This window comes from Crocuta crocuta, unplaced genomic scaffold (genome assembly GCF_008692635.1).
Source record: "Crocuta crocuta isolate KB4526 unplaced genomic scaffold, BGI_CrCroc_1.0 scaffold383, whole genome shotgun sequence".
NCBI classification, from domain to species: domain Eukaryota; kingdom Metazoa; phylum Chordata; class Mammalia; order Carnivora; family Hyaenidae; genus Crocuta; species Crocuta crocuta.
The window spans coordinates 1,174,765-1,189,204 of NW_027531897.1; the positions used below are offsets into that span (position 1 = coordinate 1,174,765).

The window sequence follows — 14,440 nt, forward strand, 5'->3', positions numbered from 1 at the left end:
AAGAATTCCAGAGAAAGTCACTCTTAACCATTTTGAATGTTATCTGCCATAGGAAAAAGAGGACATAAAGCATAAATATTATGACAACCTTTTGGGGCTTGGTTAAACTCTCCGCCAGGTCATTCCTTGCCTGGAGGAATATTCTGAGAGACTAGGTCACACACACCAGTCCAAAGAACACATTTATGCTGCTTCCTGAATTGTCCTTTATTTTTTTTTCTTAGAGAGGGAGAGAGAGAGAGAGCCTATGTGAGCAAGGGAGAGGGGCAGAAGGGGAGAGAGAGAGAGAGAGAGAGAGAGAGAGAGAGAGAATGGATATTAAGCAGACTCCTTACTCAGCATGGAGTCCAATGTGGGACTCTACTCCACAACCCTGGGATCATGACCTGAGCCAAAATGAGGAGTGGGATGCTCAACCCATTGAGCCACTCAGGGACCCTCTGATTTGGACTTTATGAGTGACAGAATCTCAGCACAGCAGGTGATGCCCTCCTCATGTGGGCAGTATACTATAGGATTAAGCTTGTGTTTGAATTAACCCAAGTTAGTAGAGTCTCATTTCTTGGATTTGGGGGGCTTCTGGGCAGTGGGCTAGCCTTGAACTGGAGGTGCTGACCAATGTTGAATGCAGAGGAAACCCCAGAGTCTAAAGTATTATAAACCTTCCAGGCTTTTCTGTTAACCCACACATGGAGCCTCTTGATTTCTATTTAGGATCCAGTCCATCATGGTTCCCTCTCCCATATTTTTTTTTCCCTGCAAATTCCAGTTTTTAAAAACCCTCTTTATTATCGGGATATTGGATGGGTTTGGGATGTGTGGGCTTAAGAAAATGAAAACTTTTTCTGAATGGCACTATAGATACTGATTTCTGTTACAGATTGGTCAACTCTAGGCATAGTAATTTAATATACATATTAAGACATAGTGTTTCATAGAGCATTTTTTGAGATAGTTCTTCTAGTTAGAAAAAACTGCCTGGTAAAAGGAGAATAAATCTTCTATCGGTTTTTCAGTGGAGAGAGAGGTCTCTGATGTCGTTGCTGATGCCTTGGTAATGGTATAACTACTGGGATGGCTCCTTAAGGTGCTAATTAGCAACGTATTCTTGAGATGATCTATCTGTTGATTTTCTTTTTTGAATTTTTAAATGTTTATTTTTTAGAGAGAGAGCAAGTAGGGGAGGGTCTGAGAGGGGGGGGATACAGAATATGAAGCAGGCTCCAGATTCTGAGCTGTCAGCACCCAGCCAGATGTGGCTTTCAAACTCAAACCATGAAATCATGACCTGAGCTGAAGATAGATACTTACTTGACCAAGCCACCCAAGTACCCCCCTATTGATTTCTTTTTAAACTAGTAATATTATCTGTGATATAATTCCATATAGATCTATATGTTAGTTTTCTTAATGAGTTTTACCAAAAAAGTATTTTTAACCTGATTGGTCTCATTTAACAATATACCATGGTTATGGTCAATATTCTGTGTCAGTGTATATAATTTTAACATATTCTTTTTATTATCCATATCCACAGTATGCCTGTACTGCACTTGAGACTATATTGTTCTCAATGTTTTTACCCTTGGAGCAATGCTTCTATAAATATTTTTTTTTAATAGTTTATTGTCAAATTAGTTTCCACATAACACTCAGTGCTCATCCCCACAAGTGTCCTCCTCCATGCCCATCCCCCCTCCCCCCACATCCATCAGTCTCTATAAATATTTTTTAATGTTTTATTTATTTCTGACAGAGAGAGAGACAGTGTGGTCAGGGGAGGGTCAGAGAGAGAGGGAGACACAGAATCCGAAGCAGGCTCCAGGCTCTGAGATGGCTGTCAGCACAGAGCCCACCACGGGGCTCGAACCCACTAACCATGAGATCATGACCTGAGCCGAAGTTGGACGCTTAACTGACTGAGCCACCCAGGCTCATTCTTATGTATGTGTGCAGCATACTCAAAGGGTAAAAAACCTACTCCTAAAGGGGAGCCCTCTTACACTGTTGGTGGGAATTCAAACTGGTGCAGCCACTGTAGAAAAAAGTATAGAGGTTCCTCAAAAAGTTAAAGATAGAACTACCCTATGACCTAGCAATTGTATCTGCTGAGTATCTGCCCAAAGAATACAAAAATACTAATTAAAGGGATACATGCACCTCAATGTTTATAGCAGCATTATTTTCAATAGTCAAGTTATGGAAACATCCCAAGTGCCTGTCTACTGATGAATAGATAAAGAAGATATGGGGACACCTGAGTGGCTTGGTTGGTTTAGCTTTTGACTTTTGATTTCAGCTCAGGTTATAATCTCATGGTTCTTAAGTTTGAGCTTTATAGGGCTCTTCATTGACAGTGTGGAGCCTGCTTAGGATTCTCCCTCTCTCTCTGCCCCTCCCCTGCTTGCTCACGCACTCTCTCTGTCTCTCTCCCTATCTCAAAATAAATTTTAAAAAGATGTGAGATATATACATATATGTGTATATATATTTACATTTATAAAAATAATGAAATCTTGCCAATTTGCAATGACATGGATGGAGCTAGAGAGTATAATGCTAAGTGAAATAAGTCACAGAAAGACAAGTACTATATGATTTAACTTCTATGTGGAATCTAAGAAACAAAACAAATGAAAAAAAGGCGGGGGGGAGGGAGAGGCAAACCAAGAAACAGACTCTTTAGCTATAGAGAACAAACCCATAGCTACCAGAAGGGAAGTGGGTGGAGGGATGGGGGAAATAGGTGATGGGGATTAAGGAGAGCACTTGTCATGAGGAACACCGGGTGATGGATGGAAGTGTTGAATCACTTTATTATACACCTGAAAGTAATATAACACTGTATGTTAACTGACCAGACTTTAAATAATAAAAGAAACCCTACTTCTCACCCCTATTGGATGTTATAGATTCATGTCCAACATGTCCAATGCAGTAGCCATTAGCTACAGGTGGCACTTAAGCACATGAAACACGGCCAGTCTGAGTGAAGATGTGTTAAAAGTTTAAAATATACACCAGATTTCAAAGATGAAGTGTGAGGAGAAAAAGAGGAAAATATCTCTTAAAAGTTTTTATTGCTTGCATATGGAAATACTACTATCTATGGGATATAATAGGCTGAACAGAACTTATTACTAAAATGAATTATATGCATTTGTTTTTCCTTTTATTTAATGCCACTATCAAAAATTTTTTAATTACTTCCATGGATTGCATTTGTGGCTGGTATTATATTTCTATGAAGAGGGATGTTACAGATAGTTAAAATTTTTTCCCAGATGACTCAAGTCATTGTCCTGATAGGTTTTTTGCTTTGTTTTGATTTAAATTTTGAATAAGTAATACATGTATACAGCACAAAATTCAAATAGGGCATAGGGGTGTAAGAAGTGCTTATCAGGGTCTTCTATTGCTGCTGTAACGAATTATCCCAAAGTTAGTGGCTTAAAACAACACAAATTTATTCTCTTACAGTTCTGGAGGTCAGAAGTCTTAACTGGGTCTCACTGGCCTAAAACCAAGGTGTCCTTTTTGCCGGCATGCCTTTTGTCACTTTTAGAGATTGTTTACATTCCCGTTCCGTGGTCCTCTACCATCTTCATGGCCATCAGCGATGGGTCACATCTCCTGCTCTGAGTCTGGCTCCCCAGCTGGTTCTCTTTTTCCACATGTTTTCCTACAACTTTGTTGAGATATAAATCACATGCCATACAATCTACCCACTTAAATGTATAACTCAGTGGATTCCAGTGTATACCTAGAGTTGTGCATCCATGATGACAATTTAGAACATTTTCATCACCTGCAAAAGAAGCCCTGTAGCCATCAACTCCCCTCTATTTCCTCCAGCCCCTAGAAACCACTAATAGATTCCCCATCTCTCTAGATTTGCCTATTCTGGACTTTTCATATAAATAGAATCACAATACATAGTCCCTGGTGACCAGCCGCTTTCACTTAGCATGATGCTTTCCAGAGTCATCCATGCTGTACTGTGTATCAGCATTTTCTCTTTATTGCCAAATAACGTAGCACTGCATCCCCTTTTCCACCACTGAGGACACTTGTGATTCCTGGGCCTACCAGACAGTGTCGGATGATCTTCCTATCTAAATTCAACTGTTCAACAACCGTTGTTCCACCTGCAATCTAAAGTTCCTCTTGCTATTTGACATATATATTCATACATTCCAGGGATTAGGATGTGAAGGTCTTTGTGTGTGGGGGCAGATTTCTGTCTATCCATGTGCCCAACTTCAGAAGGTACCTTCTGCAGCAGAACACAAGAAAATGTATCCCCAGAGGCAGCACTGTCACCAGTGTCTTTTATATTCTTAGGTCATATTCCATGCATATGTGGACATAGACTTTTTTTTCATGTCATTGTAGCATCTACACTATTCTACAAACTATATATTCTATCTTTAGCCTTGTTTTTTTGTTCTTTGTTTTCTAGCCTTAAATTTATCATGGAGTTTGTATTCATTTCCCAGGAATGCTATAACAAGTTACCACAAATCGGATGACTTAAAACAATAGAAATGTCTTCATTCACAGCTCTGGAGGGCAGAAGTCCCTCCAGAGGCTCTAAGGGAAGAATCTTTCGTTGCTTCTTCCATCTTCTGGTGCATCCAGACATGACTTAACTTATGGCTACATCATTCTAATCTCTGCCTCTGTCTTCACATATCTTTCTATCTTTTTCTTCTCTCCTGGCATCTTCATCTATCTCTCAGAAAAATACTTGTCATTGGGTTTAGGACCCACCCAGATCTTCTAGGGTGATCTCATTTTAGATCCTAACTTAATTACATGCATAAAGGCCTTTTCTCAGTTAAGGTCCCATTCACAGATTCTGGGGGTTAAGACATGGACATACCTTTTGGCACATCAACATTCAACCTACTAGAGCAATCATTCCACATAATCTGTAGCGTAGCCATGGTAAGATTTTGCCTAAACAAGTGTCCTATTAGTGGACACCTATATTATTCGTTTTATGGCTTTTCTTTCAAGTTAGTTGTCAAACTATTTTGAAATGGCCTATAAATTTGCATAAAGAGGTAAATCTTAAGAGAAAGAATGGCTGATTTAGACCGACTTGTGGAATCATGCTGGGAGTGGAATTAAGCAAAAACACGTGAAAGAAGGTATCAGTAGAGATTGCTCTGCCCAAAAGGATGGTCACTGCTGTTGAATTTGGAGGTTATTTCACACTGAAGGAGGTACAGAAATCCAGCTGAAGTATTTCAGGCTTGTGAAGGGACCTGAGGTCATTCTGACCAGGGAGTAGGGTAGAACCCTTGTTGGCTCTTTCCCAACACTCCTTACCCTCCCAGGGAGCTGTGAGCTTGCTTCAACAGTGAGCTCGTGTTTACCAACTGCTAGAGGATCCTTGGAGAGAGGCGTGCAAGCAGCCAGCTATGCCAGCATTCAGGAGCAGCCTATTCTCCTCTGGGAAGACGAACATCCCGGAACCTGTTTACTGGTTAACCAAGTGCTTGCCAGCATGGCAGCCATCCTGCCCAGACCCCACAGGGCCTCTAACTTGTGTGGCAGCACCTGGTTAAGTCACCACCCCCTTGTGATTTCAAAAGCTGCATTTTGTGCCCACAACTTCATTTCCCACAAACTTTGCAAGTGAGGATTTCAAGTTTGAGTTATAGTTTGGTTCTTGTACCCACTTCCCTTCCCCCTCAACACACACACACACACACACACACACACACACACACACACACACACCTTCAAAAGAAATCACGTCAGGTAAACTTGGGCTATTGTGTTTCTTAGGTAAGGCTTTGAGATAAAACTTGAGGTGAGGCACTGCCGGCTTCCAGTGGCCTCCAGCCCAGAGGCAGTTTGCATAGATTATATTACACAAAGGCACGATTCAGGGAGGGCTCCAAACAAGGGCGCATTGTATCACTGTCGCTTTGTTGGGAGTCCTGTTAATGGTTTACATGCACTGTGTCCTCCAACTTAAACATATACGTCCTATTTAACAGGAGCAGCCTGAGGACTTCTACTTGACCACTTTTGCAGACGGGCTGCTTTTGAGGGAGGCCCTAAAACCAGAGTTGCAAAGGGCCTTCCTTCTCTCCCCTCTCCTTCATGCCAGCTTCCCTCATTATGCCACTCTCTGCCGCCTCCACCTGCAGCCACTGCTGGCTTCTCATGTGACTCTAAGCCCTTGGGGGCCCTCTCTTCGACTCAGGTCTAGCAGGGGCAGGGAAGGCAGTAGGCACCCCAAATTTGACAGAACGGCGCCTTCTCCTGCCCCCAAAGGAAGCACCTGCTTCAATGCTTGTTAGGGGTGATTCTAGTTCTTTGAGAGCCAGGATTGATTGCTGTTTGTTTTCCCACAGATTGCTCAGACCATCAGATGACAACACAATGTCCAATTCTCCATGCTGCCCTCAGGAGAATCCAAGCAATCTGTCTCCCTAAGAAGAGGTAGGAAAAGCCTTCTCACCTCTCTGCACGACAAATCTCTAATAGGGCTAATACTAATATAACGCCAGCTGACATTCACTGAAGGCTCACTGTATGTCTGGCCCTTTTCAAGATTATTACTATCAGGGGTGCCTGGGTGGCTCAGATGGCTGAACCCTGGTTGAGCGTCTAACTCTTGTTATTGGCTCAGGTCTTGATCTTTCACAGTTGTGGGATTGAGTCCTGTGTCAGGCTCCATGCTGAGTGTGGAGCCTGCTTGGGATTTTCTGTCTCAAAATAAATAAATAAACCTAAAAAAAAAAAAAAAAAAGGATATTCCTATCTTCACAAGAACCCCAGGAGGTAGGCACTATGACTGACACCATTTATGCAAATAGAGAAACTCAAAGCCCAGATAAGAGAAGTGGCCAACTTCGCATCTGAATAAGGAGAGCTCTGGGGCTGGTGCTCACCGAGGAGATGAGCCCACCACAAGTACAGAAGGGTTCCCACTGGCCCACCCTGGTCCTGTTTGGGATACACTGACAAGGTCCAGGCAGGGGCAGAGCACATGGGCGTGAATCCAGCTTGAAGCGCCATTTCGCTGATTGTCTCTAACGGAAGGATGAAATAAAACCTGATCACAGGCTCTGTTCCCATGAGACTAGAGATCCAGGCAAGTTCTGCCAAAGATAGGAGTGATTGCTTATATTCTTTTTGTAAACATGCCATTTATATTAAGGATGGCCTTGTCTTGATCATAAACTTCCTCTCTAGTAGAGATAAAAAGACAGTTAATGCCCCGTGTCGGTTTTCAGGAGGATCCAACACCATCTCATTTTGGAACCTTGTTGCCTGTGTTCTCTCAAGTCAATACAATCAAAAGCATCTTCTTGTTCTAGGTTTGAAGAGATATGGTGGTAACAAAGGCTGGTCAGTTACTTTTTACACGGGGACTCTTGAGTGCCTTTCCTATGATCATTTGTTTCCTTGGAATTTTATCCACTGCTTGTGGCATTGACTGACACCATTAATAGTCAGCCAAGTGCTTATCTAATCAATTCCTTGGGTCAGAGGAGGGCAGCTATATATGTGCAGAAGAGCCTACATCATGTGATGGGGGTAGGGGGGCGGACATCCCACAGGCCTAAAGACTTCCTCTCTCCTTAGGAACACCGAGGCTGCTGGCATGTCACCATTAGATTCCATGCTTCACTTAGACATTTTCTCCTCCAGGCCTTTACGTCAGTTAAGACTGAGTTGAGCTGCATGTAACAGGAATCTGACTTCCATAGTTCAACCAAGTTGCCTGTTTTCCTCATGTAACAAGAAGTCTGGAGATAAGTAATGCAGGATGGTGCATACCTGAGGAAGCCACCCAGTACTGAGGGCCCTCACTGTGGCCTCCTGCTCAAGTACCTTCTGTGTGTGGCTTTTGTCTTCCCACTTGTAAGATGGCAGCTACTTTCATCTGCTATCCCATCATCCTATTTGCATTCCAGGGGAGAAGAGGGGAAAGAACAAAAGGAACAATGCTGAGTGCCAGCTAAGTCTGCTCACTGTTCTTAGGCAAGCAGTCTCCTTCCCAAACCTCCACCCCATAGACCTCCTACCCCATTTCAGACCCACCTCTCAGAGGACGTTTGGGGGGGGGGGGTTGGTTTTACTTGGGCACATTGCTTCCTTGGACAAAATTGTGAATTCCTTACTTAAGAAAATAGGGGAGATTGCCTCTGAAATAGGGTACATCTCTTGAACAGGAATGTGTCTTGAAAAGTTAGCATATTAAGTCATTAATACTCTAATAAACATTGGGGTGCAGTAGCCAGATACTGTTTTTCCCTCAACTAAAGGAGCCAACGGCCACATAGGGACACGAGGCTAAAAGATTAGGACCAAAGGACAACCACTTTGTCCTCTTCACACATCTGCTTGTTTGCTTCTGGGATGCGGTTACATTCCCCCCAGTCCAGGGTTTCTGAACCTTGGTGCTACTGACATTTTGAACCGGGTAATTCTTGGATCTGAGAGCTGTCCTGCGCACTGTAGGATGTTTATCCTGGCCTCTACCCACTAGATGCCAGTAATGCTGGCCCTCACCCCCAGCTGTGATAACCAAAACAGTCTCCAGACACTGCCAAATTGCCCCTGGTTCAAAATCACTGATCTAATCTACTCCACTCCACAAAAAAATTGCTGACAAAACCCCTCTTTTTCCTGGTTTTTGAAATGAAATGAGAGGTGTGGACATGACCTCCCCAGCGGCGGACCTTGGCCAAGTAGGGCAGCCGTAGGAGGACCTCTGGGCAAGATTTGTCCCGCACATCTGCACAGCAGCTGGACTAGGCCTCTTCTGGCCTGGCCCGTGTGGCACCTGCAAGGTGGCCCCTTGTATTCAAAGCACTCCACGGGCACTCCACGGGCAAAACTGAGGGCTGTCAGGTTTGAAATAAAAATAAAAACTTGGAATGCCCAGTAAAATTTCAATTTCAGAAAAACAACAAAAACTTTTTAAATTTAAGTGGGTCCCACACAGCCCTAAATGCGAACAGCGAACGGGTCTATTTCCAGTCTGGATAATTCTTCAGATCGGCTTTTACTGCCACGTTTCATGACGGTGTGCACAGCCACTGCCTATTATTACCACCAAGTATGTTGGCAGCCAAGAGCTCTGATAGAAAGGCATCATACATAGATGCCTTTGCCCTGACCTTGAACCCCATGTGGTGCCAAGCAAAGCCACTGGGCACTCAAATTGCAGTTCTGATTTCTGCCCCTTCATATCCTGAACGCATCAGGCCCATTCACTGTCACTGAAGAAGTGACCCTCTGGCTGTGCTTCTCCCCTTGTTCTCCATATCTAGGGGGCACAGAGAGGGTTCCCTGGGCAAGGGATGGGACTGTGTTGCCCAGGTCAGCCCCAGACTCTGCAGGGCCCACCTGCCAGCCCTGGAGAAGTAGGACAATGCCTTCTTCAGAGGGAAGCCCTGAAGTTCCACCTGTGACACTCAGAAGAGTGGTTCCCAAAGTTTGTCCCCAGAGTCAGCTCCCTGGCATGTCGCAGGAGGAAGCGCCTTGGCACCCTGTGCACACCAGAGCGCCATCTTGGGGAGCCGCAGGATACGTTAGCGGGTTAAAATCTGGGGAGGTCCTGCATTAAAGAAGCCTGTTTGACTTTGTCTAACCCAAGGTTCCTTCAAATTATCTGACATTCTTTTTATTGCCCAGTACCTATTCCCAGAATGTACTTGGGCATTTACTGCCAATGCAGATAACCTGGGGAACAGCAGACAATCGACAAATATTTATTATGCATATATATAGTGCCAGGCCAGGTGCTTGGGATCTGGAGGTTTGTCCTTCTCTTTGTAGTTTTTAAATCAGCTGTAAATATTTAATTAACTATAATTATTTGTTTAGCGTCTGACTCCCCCCATAAAAGTTTGATGAGGCAAAGATGATACCCCTCTTACTCACTATCATGTGGCCAGCCCCTAACAGGTCCTGGCCCATTGTAGACCCTCGATAATTATTACTTGAATACATAGAGAAAAATACAATCTTTGTCCTTTGAGGACTTCCTGTCTAATACAGGGATTCTTATGGGACTGTAGAGCAGAATCAAGGCAGGAAGTTTTCTTTAAAAAATACAGGTGTCTGGTCCTCACCACTGGAAATGGTGTAAAAAGATGGGGAGATAGCATTCTGTAGACAAAGCTGAGGTTTGAGACAATGCCCCTGATTCTTCAGGAAACATACCACACTATGAATTAGACTGCCCTGTGGACTTCTCTTTTATCTCTCAAGGCCTGCAAGTCTGGGCCTAGCTTGTGTTGCTAAGAGGCCCCAGAAGAAAAGCCTCTTGGAAGCTAAGTGCTCTCCAGAGGGCAACAAACTTTTCTTTTCAAGGGATAAGCATGACTCGTATTTAAAACAAAAACAAAACTAGAAAATGTTGGTGTGGTGGGAATGGAGTAGACCGCTCATTCATCCCCACAAGGCATTTAACTTTGCCTTTTGAGCCATAGCCTGTGCTCCAACATGCAGGTCTGGCTCTAACCTCCCTCTTGCTCCTGTGAGCTCCTGGCTGCTCACATGTTCTCCTCTCATGAGGCTCTGAGATAATTTGTCAGAGTGCACTTTGAGTCCCTGGATTTGCTCGGGACAGAACAAGTCCCTGTTGTAGCCCCAGGTAGGCATTACTTTTCCAACTCCTACTTCCCATCACTGGCCCTCAGTTCAGTTGGGGCAAACCGTCTACCCTAGGAAGCCTTTCCAGGGAAGACTTTACATACACACCCACCATAGAATTCTCATTTATATGAGGTTATTATAAAAGCTGACTTTTTGATTTCTGCACAATGCTTTCAACATTGATGGAAGTCTAAATATAACTTTGTTTTACCAAGAAATTTGAACTCATTTAGTATATCAGGATCTGGTTTGCTATTACATAAATATGCATAAACACGTATATATACACATATGTATATTTATATAGAGTCTAGCAACATACTTTTCAGGGGTTTTAAGTGTTTTTTTGCACTCAGTTTTATTGGAGGTGTGTAACTTCTTTGTTTATTAATGTGTGTATTCCATGATGCAAGTATCCATTTATCATTCTTCTGATGATACATTATCATCTTGATTTGGTTTCTAAATCCTTATCCTCAGTAGCCCCCTTCCTTAGAAATGCTTAATTCCTTTTACTTATTTGTATCTGTATCTTTCTTGCATGAATGCCAAAACAACAGAAAAATTAAGTAGATTAGAATCAGTTGCTAAAAAGCCAGCCTTCACAAAATTCTAAAGCATAGGACTCTAGCAGTAGCTTAAGTGAATAATGCAATAATGCTGCTTACAGAATTTGGAGGAGGCATTTGATATAAACTAAAAAATTTTTCAATTCAGTATTTTTTATTCCAGTAATATTAAACATGAAAATAATCCATGTTGTTCTGTATGGATCCTTCTCCTTCTTTTCATGCTGATGCACTGTCAATCTCAGCTGTCCTCTGGTCCAACTGAGATGCTCCCTCGGGGCTCACAGTCTATGCTGGTGTCCATTATAGCTCATGGCTGTGTCATTGTGGCATTGTTTGCTGGTCTCCCGTGGTTGACTGGCAGCCCCCCGAAGATGGGGGCATTTTGTTTAAGATTGTTGAGGGAATCCTTTTCAGCTGTGCTGGCTAACACCCGCATTGCTGGCTAACAGAGGTCAGTGCCAACCCCAGAGGCTCACCTCCAAATTCGTCTTTCCTGGCTGACTTGCAGAGATCGGTCTTCTAGGAACCTATTGGCCACTCCAAGGAAACGTTAGCTCTGAATTGTTCATGGTATTTTAGAATGATAGGATCTACATAGCACAGTAAGTGGTAAGATGGGGGAGACGTTCTTCTGTTGTTTTTCTATTTCAAATTGTATTGATTGCTGTTCCTTATTATTTCCTGCTGTCTTTCCTGCTTTGGATTTAATTTGGTCTTCCTTTTCTGATTTGTTTTTTTAATTTTTATTTGTTTATGGTTTTTACTTATTTTTGAGAGGCAGAGAGAGCAGGGGAGGGTCAGACAGAGGGGAGATACAGAATCTGAAGACAGTCTCCAGACTCTGAGCTGGCAGCACAGAGCCTGGCACAGGGCTCAAACCCACAAACTGTGAGATCATGACCTGAGCCGAAGTTAGACCCTGAACCGACTGAGCCACCCAGGTGCCCCTCTGATTTCTTGAAGTAGAAGCTTTGATGAGCACTTAGAAAACTTTCTCCTTTTCTAATATAAGCATTTAGTGCCATAAATTTCCTTCTAAGTACGATGCTAACTGTATTCCATAAATTTTGGTATGTTTTATTTTTATTTCCATTCTGCTAAAATATTTTTAATTGCCCTTGAGAATTTCTTCTGGAACCCCAGGTAGTTTATGAGGGCATTGCTTAATTTTCAAGTATTTGTAGATTTTCCAGGTAACTTTCTGTTATTTATTTCTGGTTTACTTTTGGTTATGGCCAGAGAACATACTTTATGTGATTTTGTAGTCTTTTTAATTTGATAAGATTTGTTCTATGGCCTGGAATATGGCCATGTCTTGGTGAATGGTCCATGTACACTTAGAAAGAATGTGTACTTTGCTTGTTAATTGGAGGATTCTATAGATGTCAGTTAGGACAAGTTGGTTGATAGTGTTTTTTAGGTTGTCTTCATGTCTTTATTCTGTGTATTAATAACAGAAAAAGAGGTAGGTCCCCATATATAATGCTCATTGTTTCCTTTTATTTCTGTCTCTTTCTGATTCAAGTATTTTTAAAATTTTTTTTTAATTTCTGAGAGAGAGAGAGAGAGAGAGAGAGAGAGAGAGAGAGAAGGGAAGGGTCAGAGAGAGAGAGGGAGACACAGAATCCGAAACAGTCTCCAGGCTCTGAGCTAGCTGTCAGCACAGAGCCCAACTTGGGGCTGGTACTCACAAACCGGGAGATCATGACCTGAGCCGAAGTCGGACACTTAACTGACTGAGCCACCCACGCACCCCTGATTCAAGTACTTTTAATGCTCTTCTGTTAGGTGCATTCACATTTTGGACCATTGTCTTTCTGGATTGCTAACTCCATAATCATTATACAGTGTTCCTCTTTATCCCAGAGGTGAAGGGGGTTTTTCCACATCCCAGTTGCACTGGGCTGTCGGTGTTGATTGCCTCCTCCCCTCGGCCCCCCTCCTCAGCATTTGACAGCTTTTATTCTGCAGAGGAGATGCAGGGAAGAATCTGGACAAAATTTCAAGCTTCCCTGGCGGTGGCTGCCCTTCCCCCTTTCCCAGCCTGTACCTCCAGGATGCTTTCCCATGACTCTCCCCTGTCCTTCGGTGAGTGCCCTCTGGGTCAATGCGGAAGGGCCTGTGTGATGTGCCCTTATGTCTGTGATTCCCAGGATTCTAATGCATCATTTGTCCACACTTGGCCATTGCCAGCGAGTTCTCTGGTAATTTCAGCTGAGTCCTTCTCACTAGGTCTTGTCTGTCAGCCCCAGGTGAGGAAGTACTCACATCCCATTCCTGCTCACCATCACCTGTCTGCCTTAGATTTAATTACTTTTAGTTGGTTGGTTGGTTAGTTAGTTGGTTGCCCTGTGACCTCAGCTTTCCAGAGTATTTATAAAAAGTTGTTAATATGCAAGTCTGGGTTTTTATTGTTTAAGAGTAAGAATGAAGGTCTTTTCAGCTTTCTACCTCTTACGTGTAAATGGAAGGTATGGATTATTATTTTATTGAATACCCCCATCCTTTCTAGAAAGGAATTTGAAATGGCAATCTTGGGAATAACTTTCTGGAGCCTAGCCTAATATGTGATCCATTTCCTTGCCCTTAATATTGAAGCCAGACTTTGTGAAGGGAGGGAAGGGAGAAAGGATGACATGGCTAGGAATAGAATTCACTGCTTGGCCTTTTCTTCTCTCCTTGATAGAGGTTGAATGAATGAGATAGCATCAATATTGTTCTCTGACTCTCAAAACAATGAGTTTGAGCTAGGAAAGCAAGGTAATGTCTGGAGGCCAGAGAATAAAATAGAGGAAGTTTTTAGCCCCTTCTCAATGAACTGAAATGAAGGTTCTGTCAAAACTTCTCAAAGGAATGAAACCGTTTAGGAGAGAGGTTCATAGTACACATTTTTCTTCTTTCTACACCTCTCCCCCATCCCTCTGCCCAGTGACGGTTGGAACCTCAGTCTTCTACCCCCCTGGGAGAGGGCTGAGAGGCTGGGCATGAGTGGAAGAGGAGACACTGTTTACTCCTGCCATTCACGTCTGTTAAATGGCGGCATCCACCTCTTGGTCATGTTTGCATCACAACACACATCATCAGCTTGCTTTGACCCTGACACCATTTTATAGGCTTAATGATAATAAATCCATGTCCTGAAATAGTTTTGCAGATTATAGCAATCAGTCAAATTTCAGGGAGCCCAAGACCATTAATGTCATCAGCAGTGATGCAGCACCCGGGGAATCCAT

The 14,440-nt window shown here is 43.0% G+C and overlaps 1 long non-coding RNA gene across 2 annotated transcripts in view; it reads left to right on the forward strand.

Moving 5' to 3' along the window:
• LOC144239485 (uncharacterized) overlaps nucleotides 1-14,440 on the forward strand; it is a 138,902-nt gene that overhangs the window by 106,804 nt on the left and 17,658 nt on the right. For both annotated transcript variants that reach the window (XR_013337446.1, XR_013337445.1), the window contains one exon: nucleotides 6,375-6,462. This is a non-coding gene — a long non-coding RNA (uncharacterized LOC144239485). The remainder of the gene's footprint in view (nucleotides 1-6,374; nucleotides 6,463-14,440) is intronic.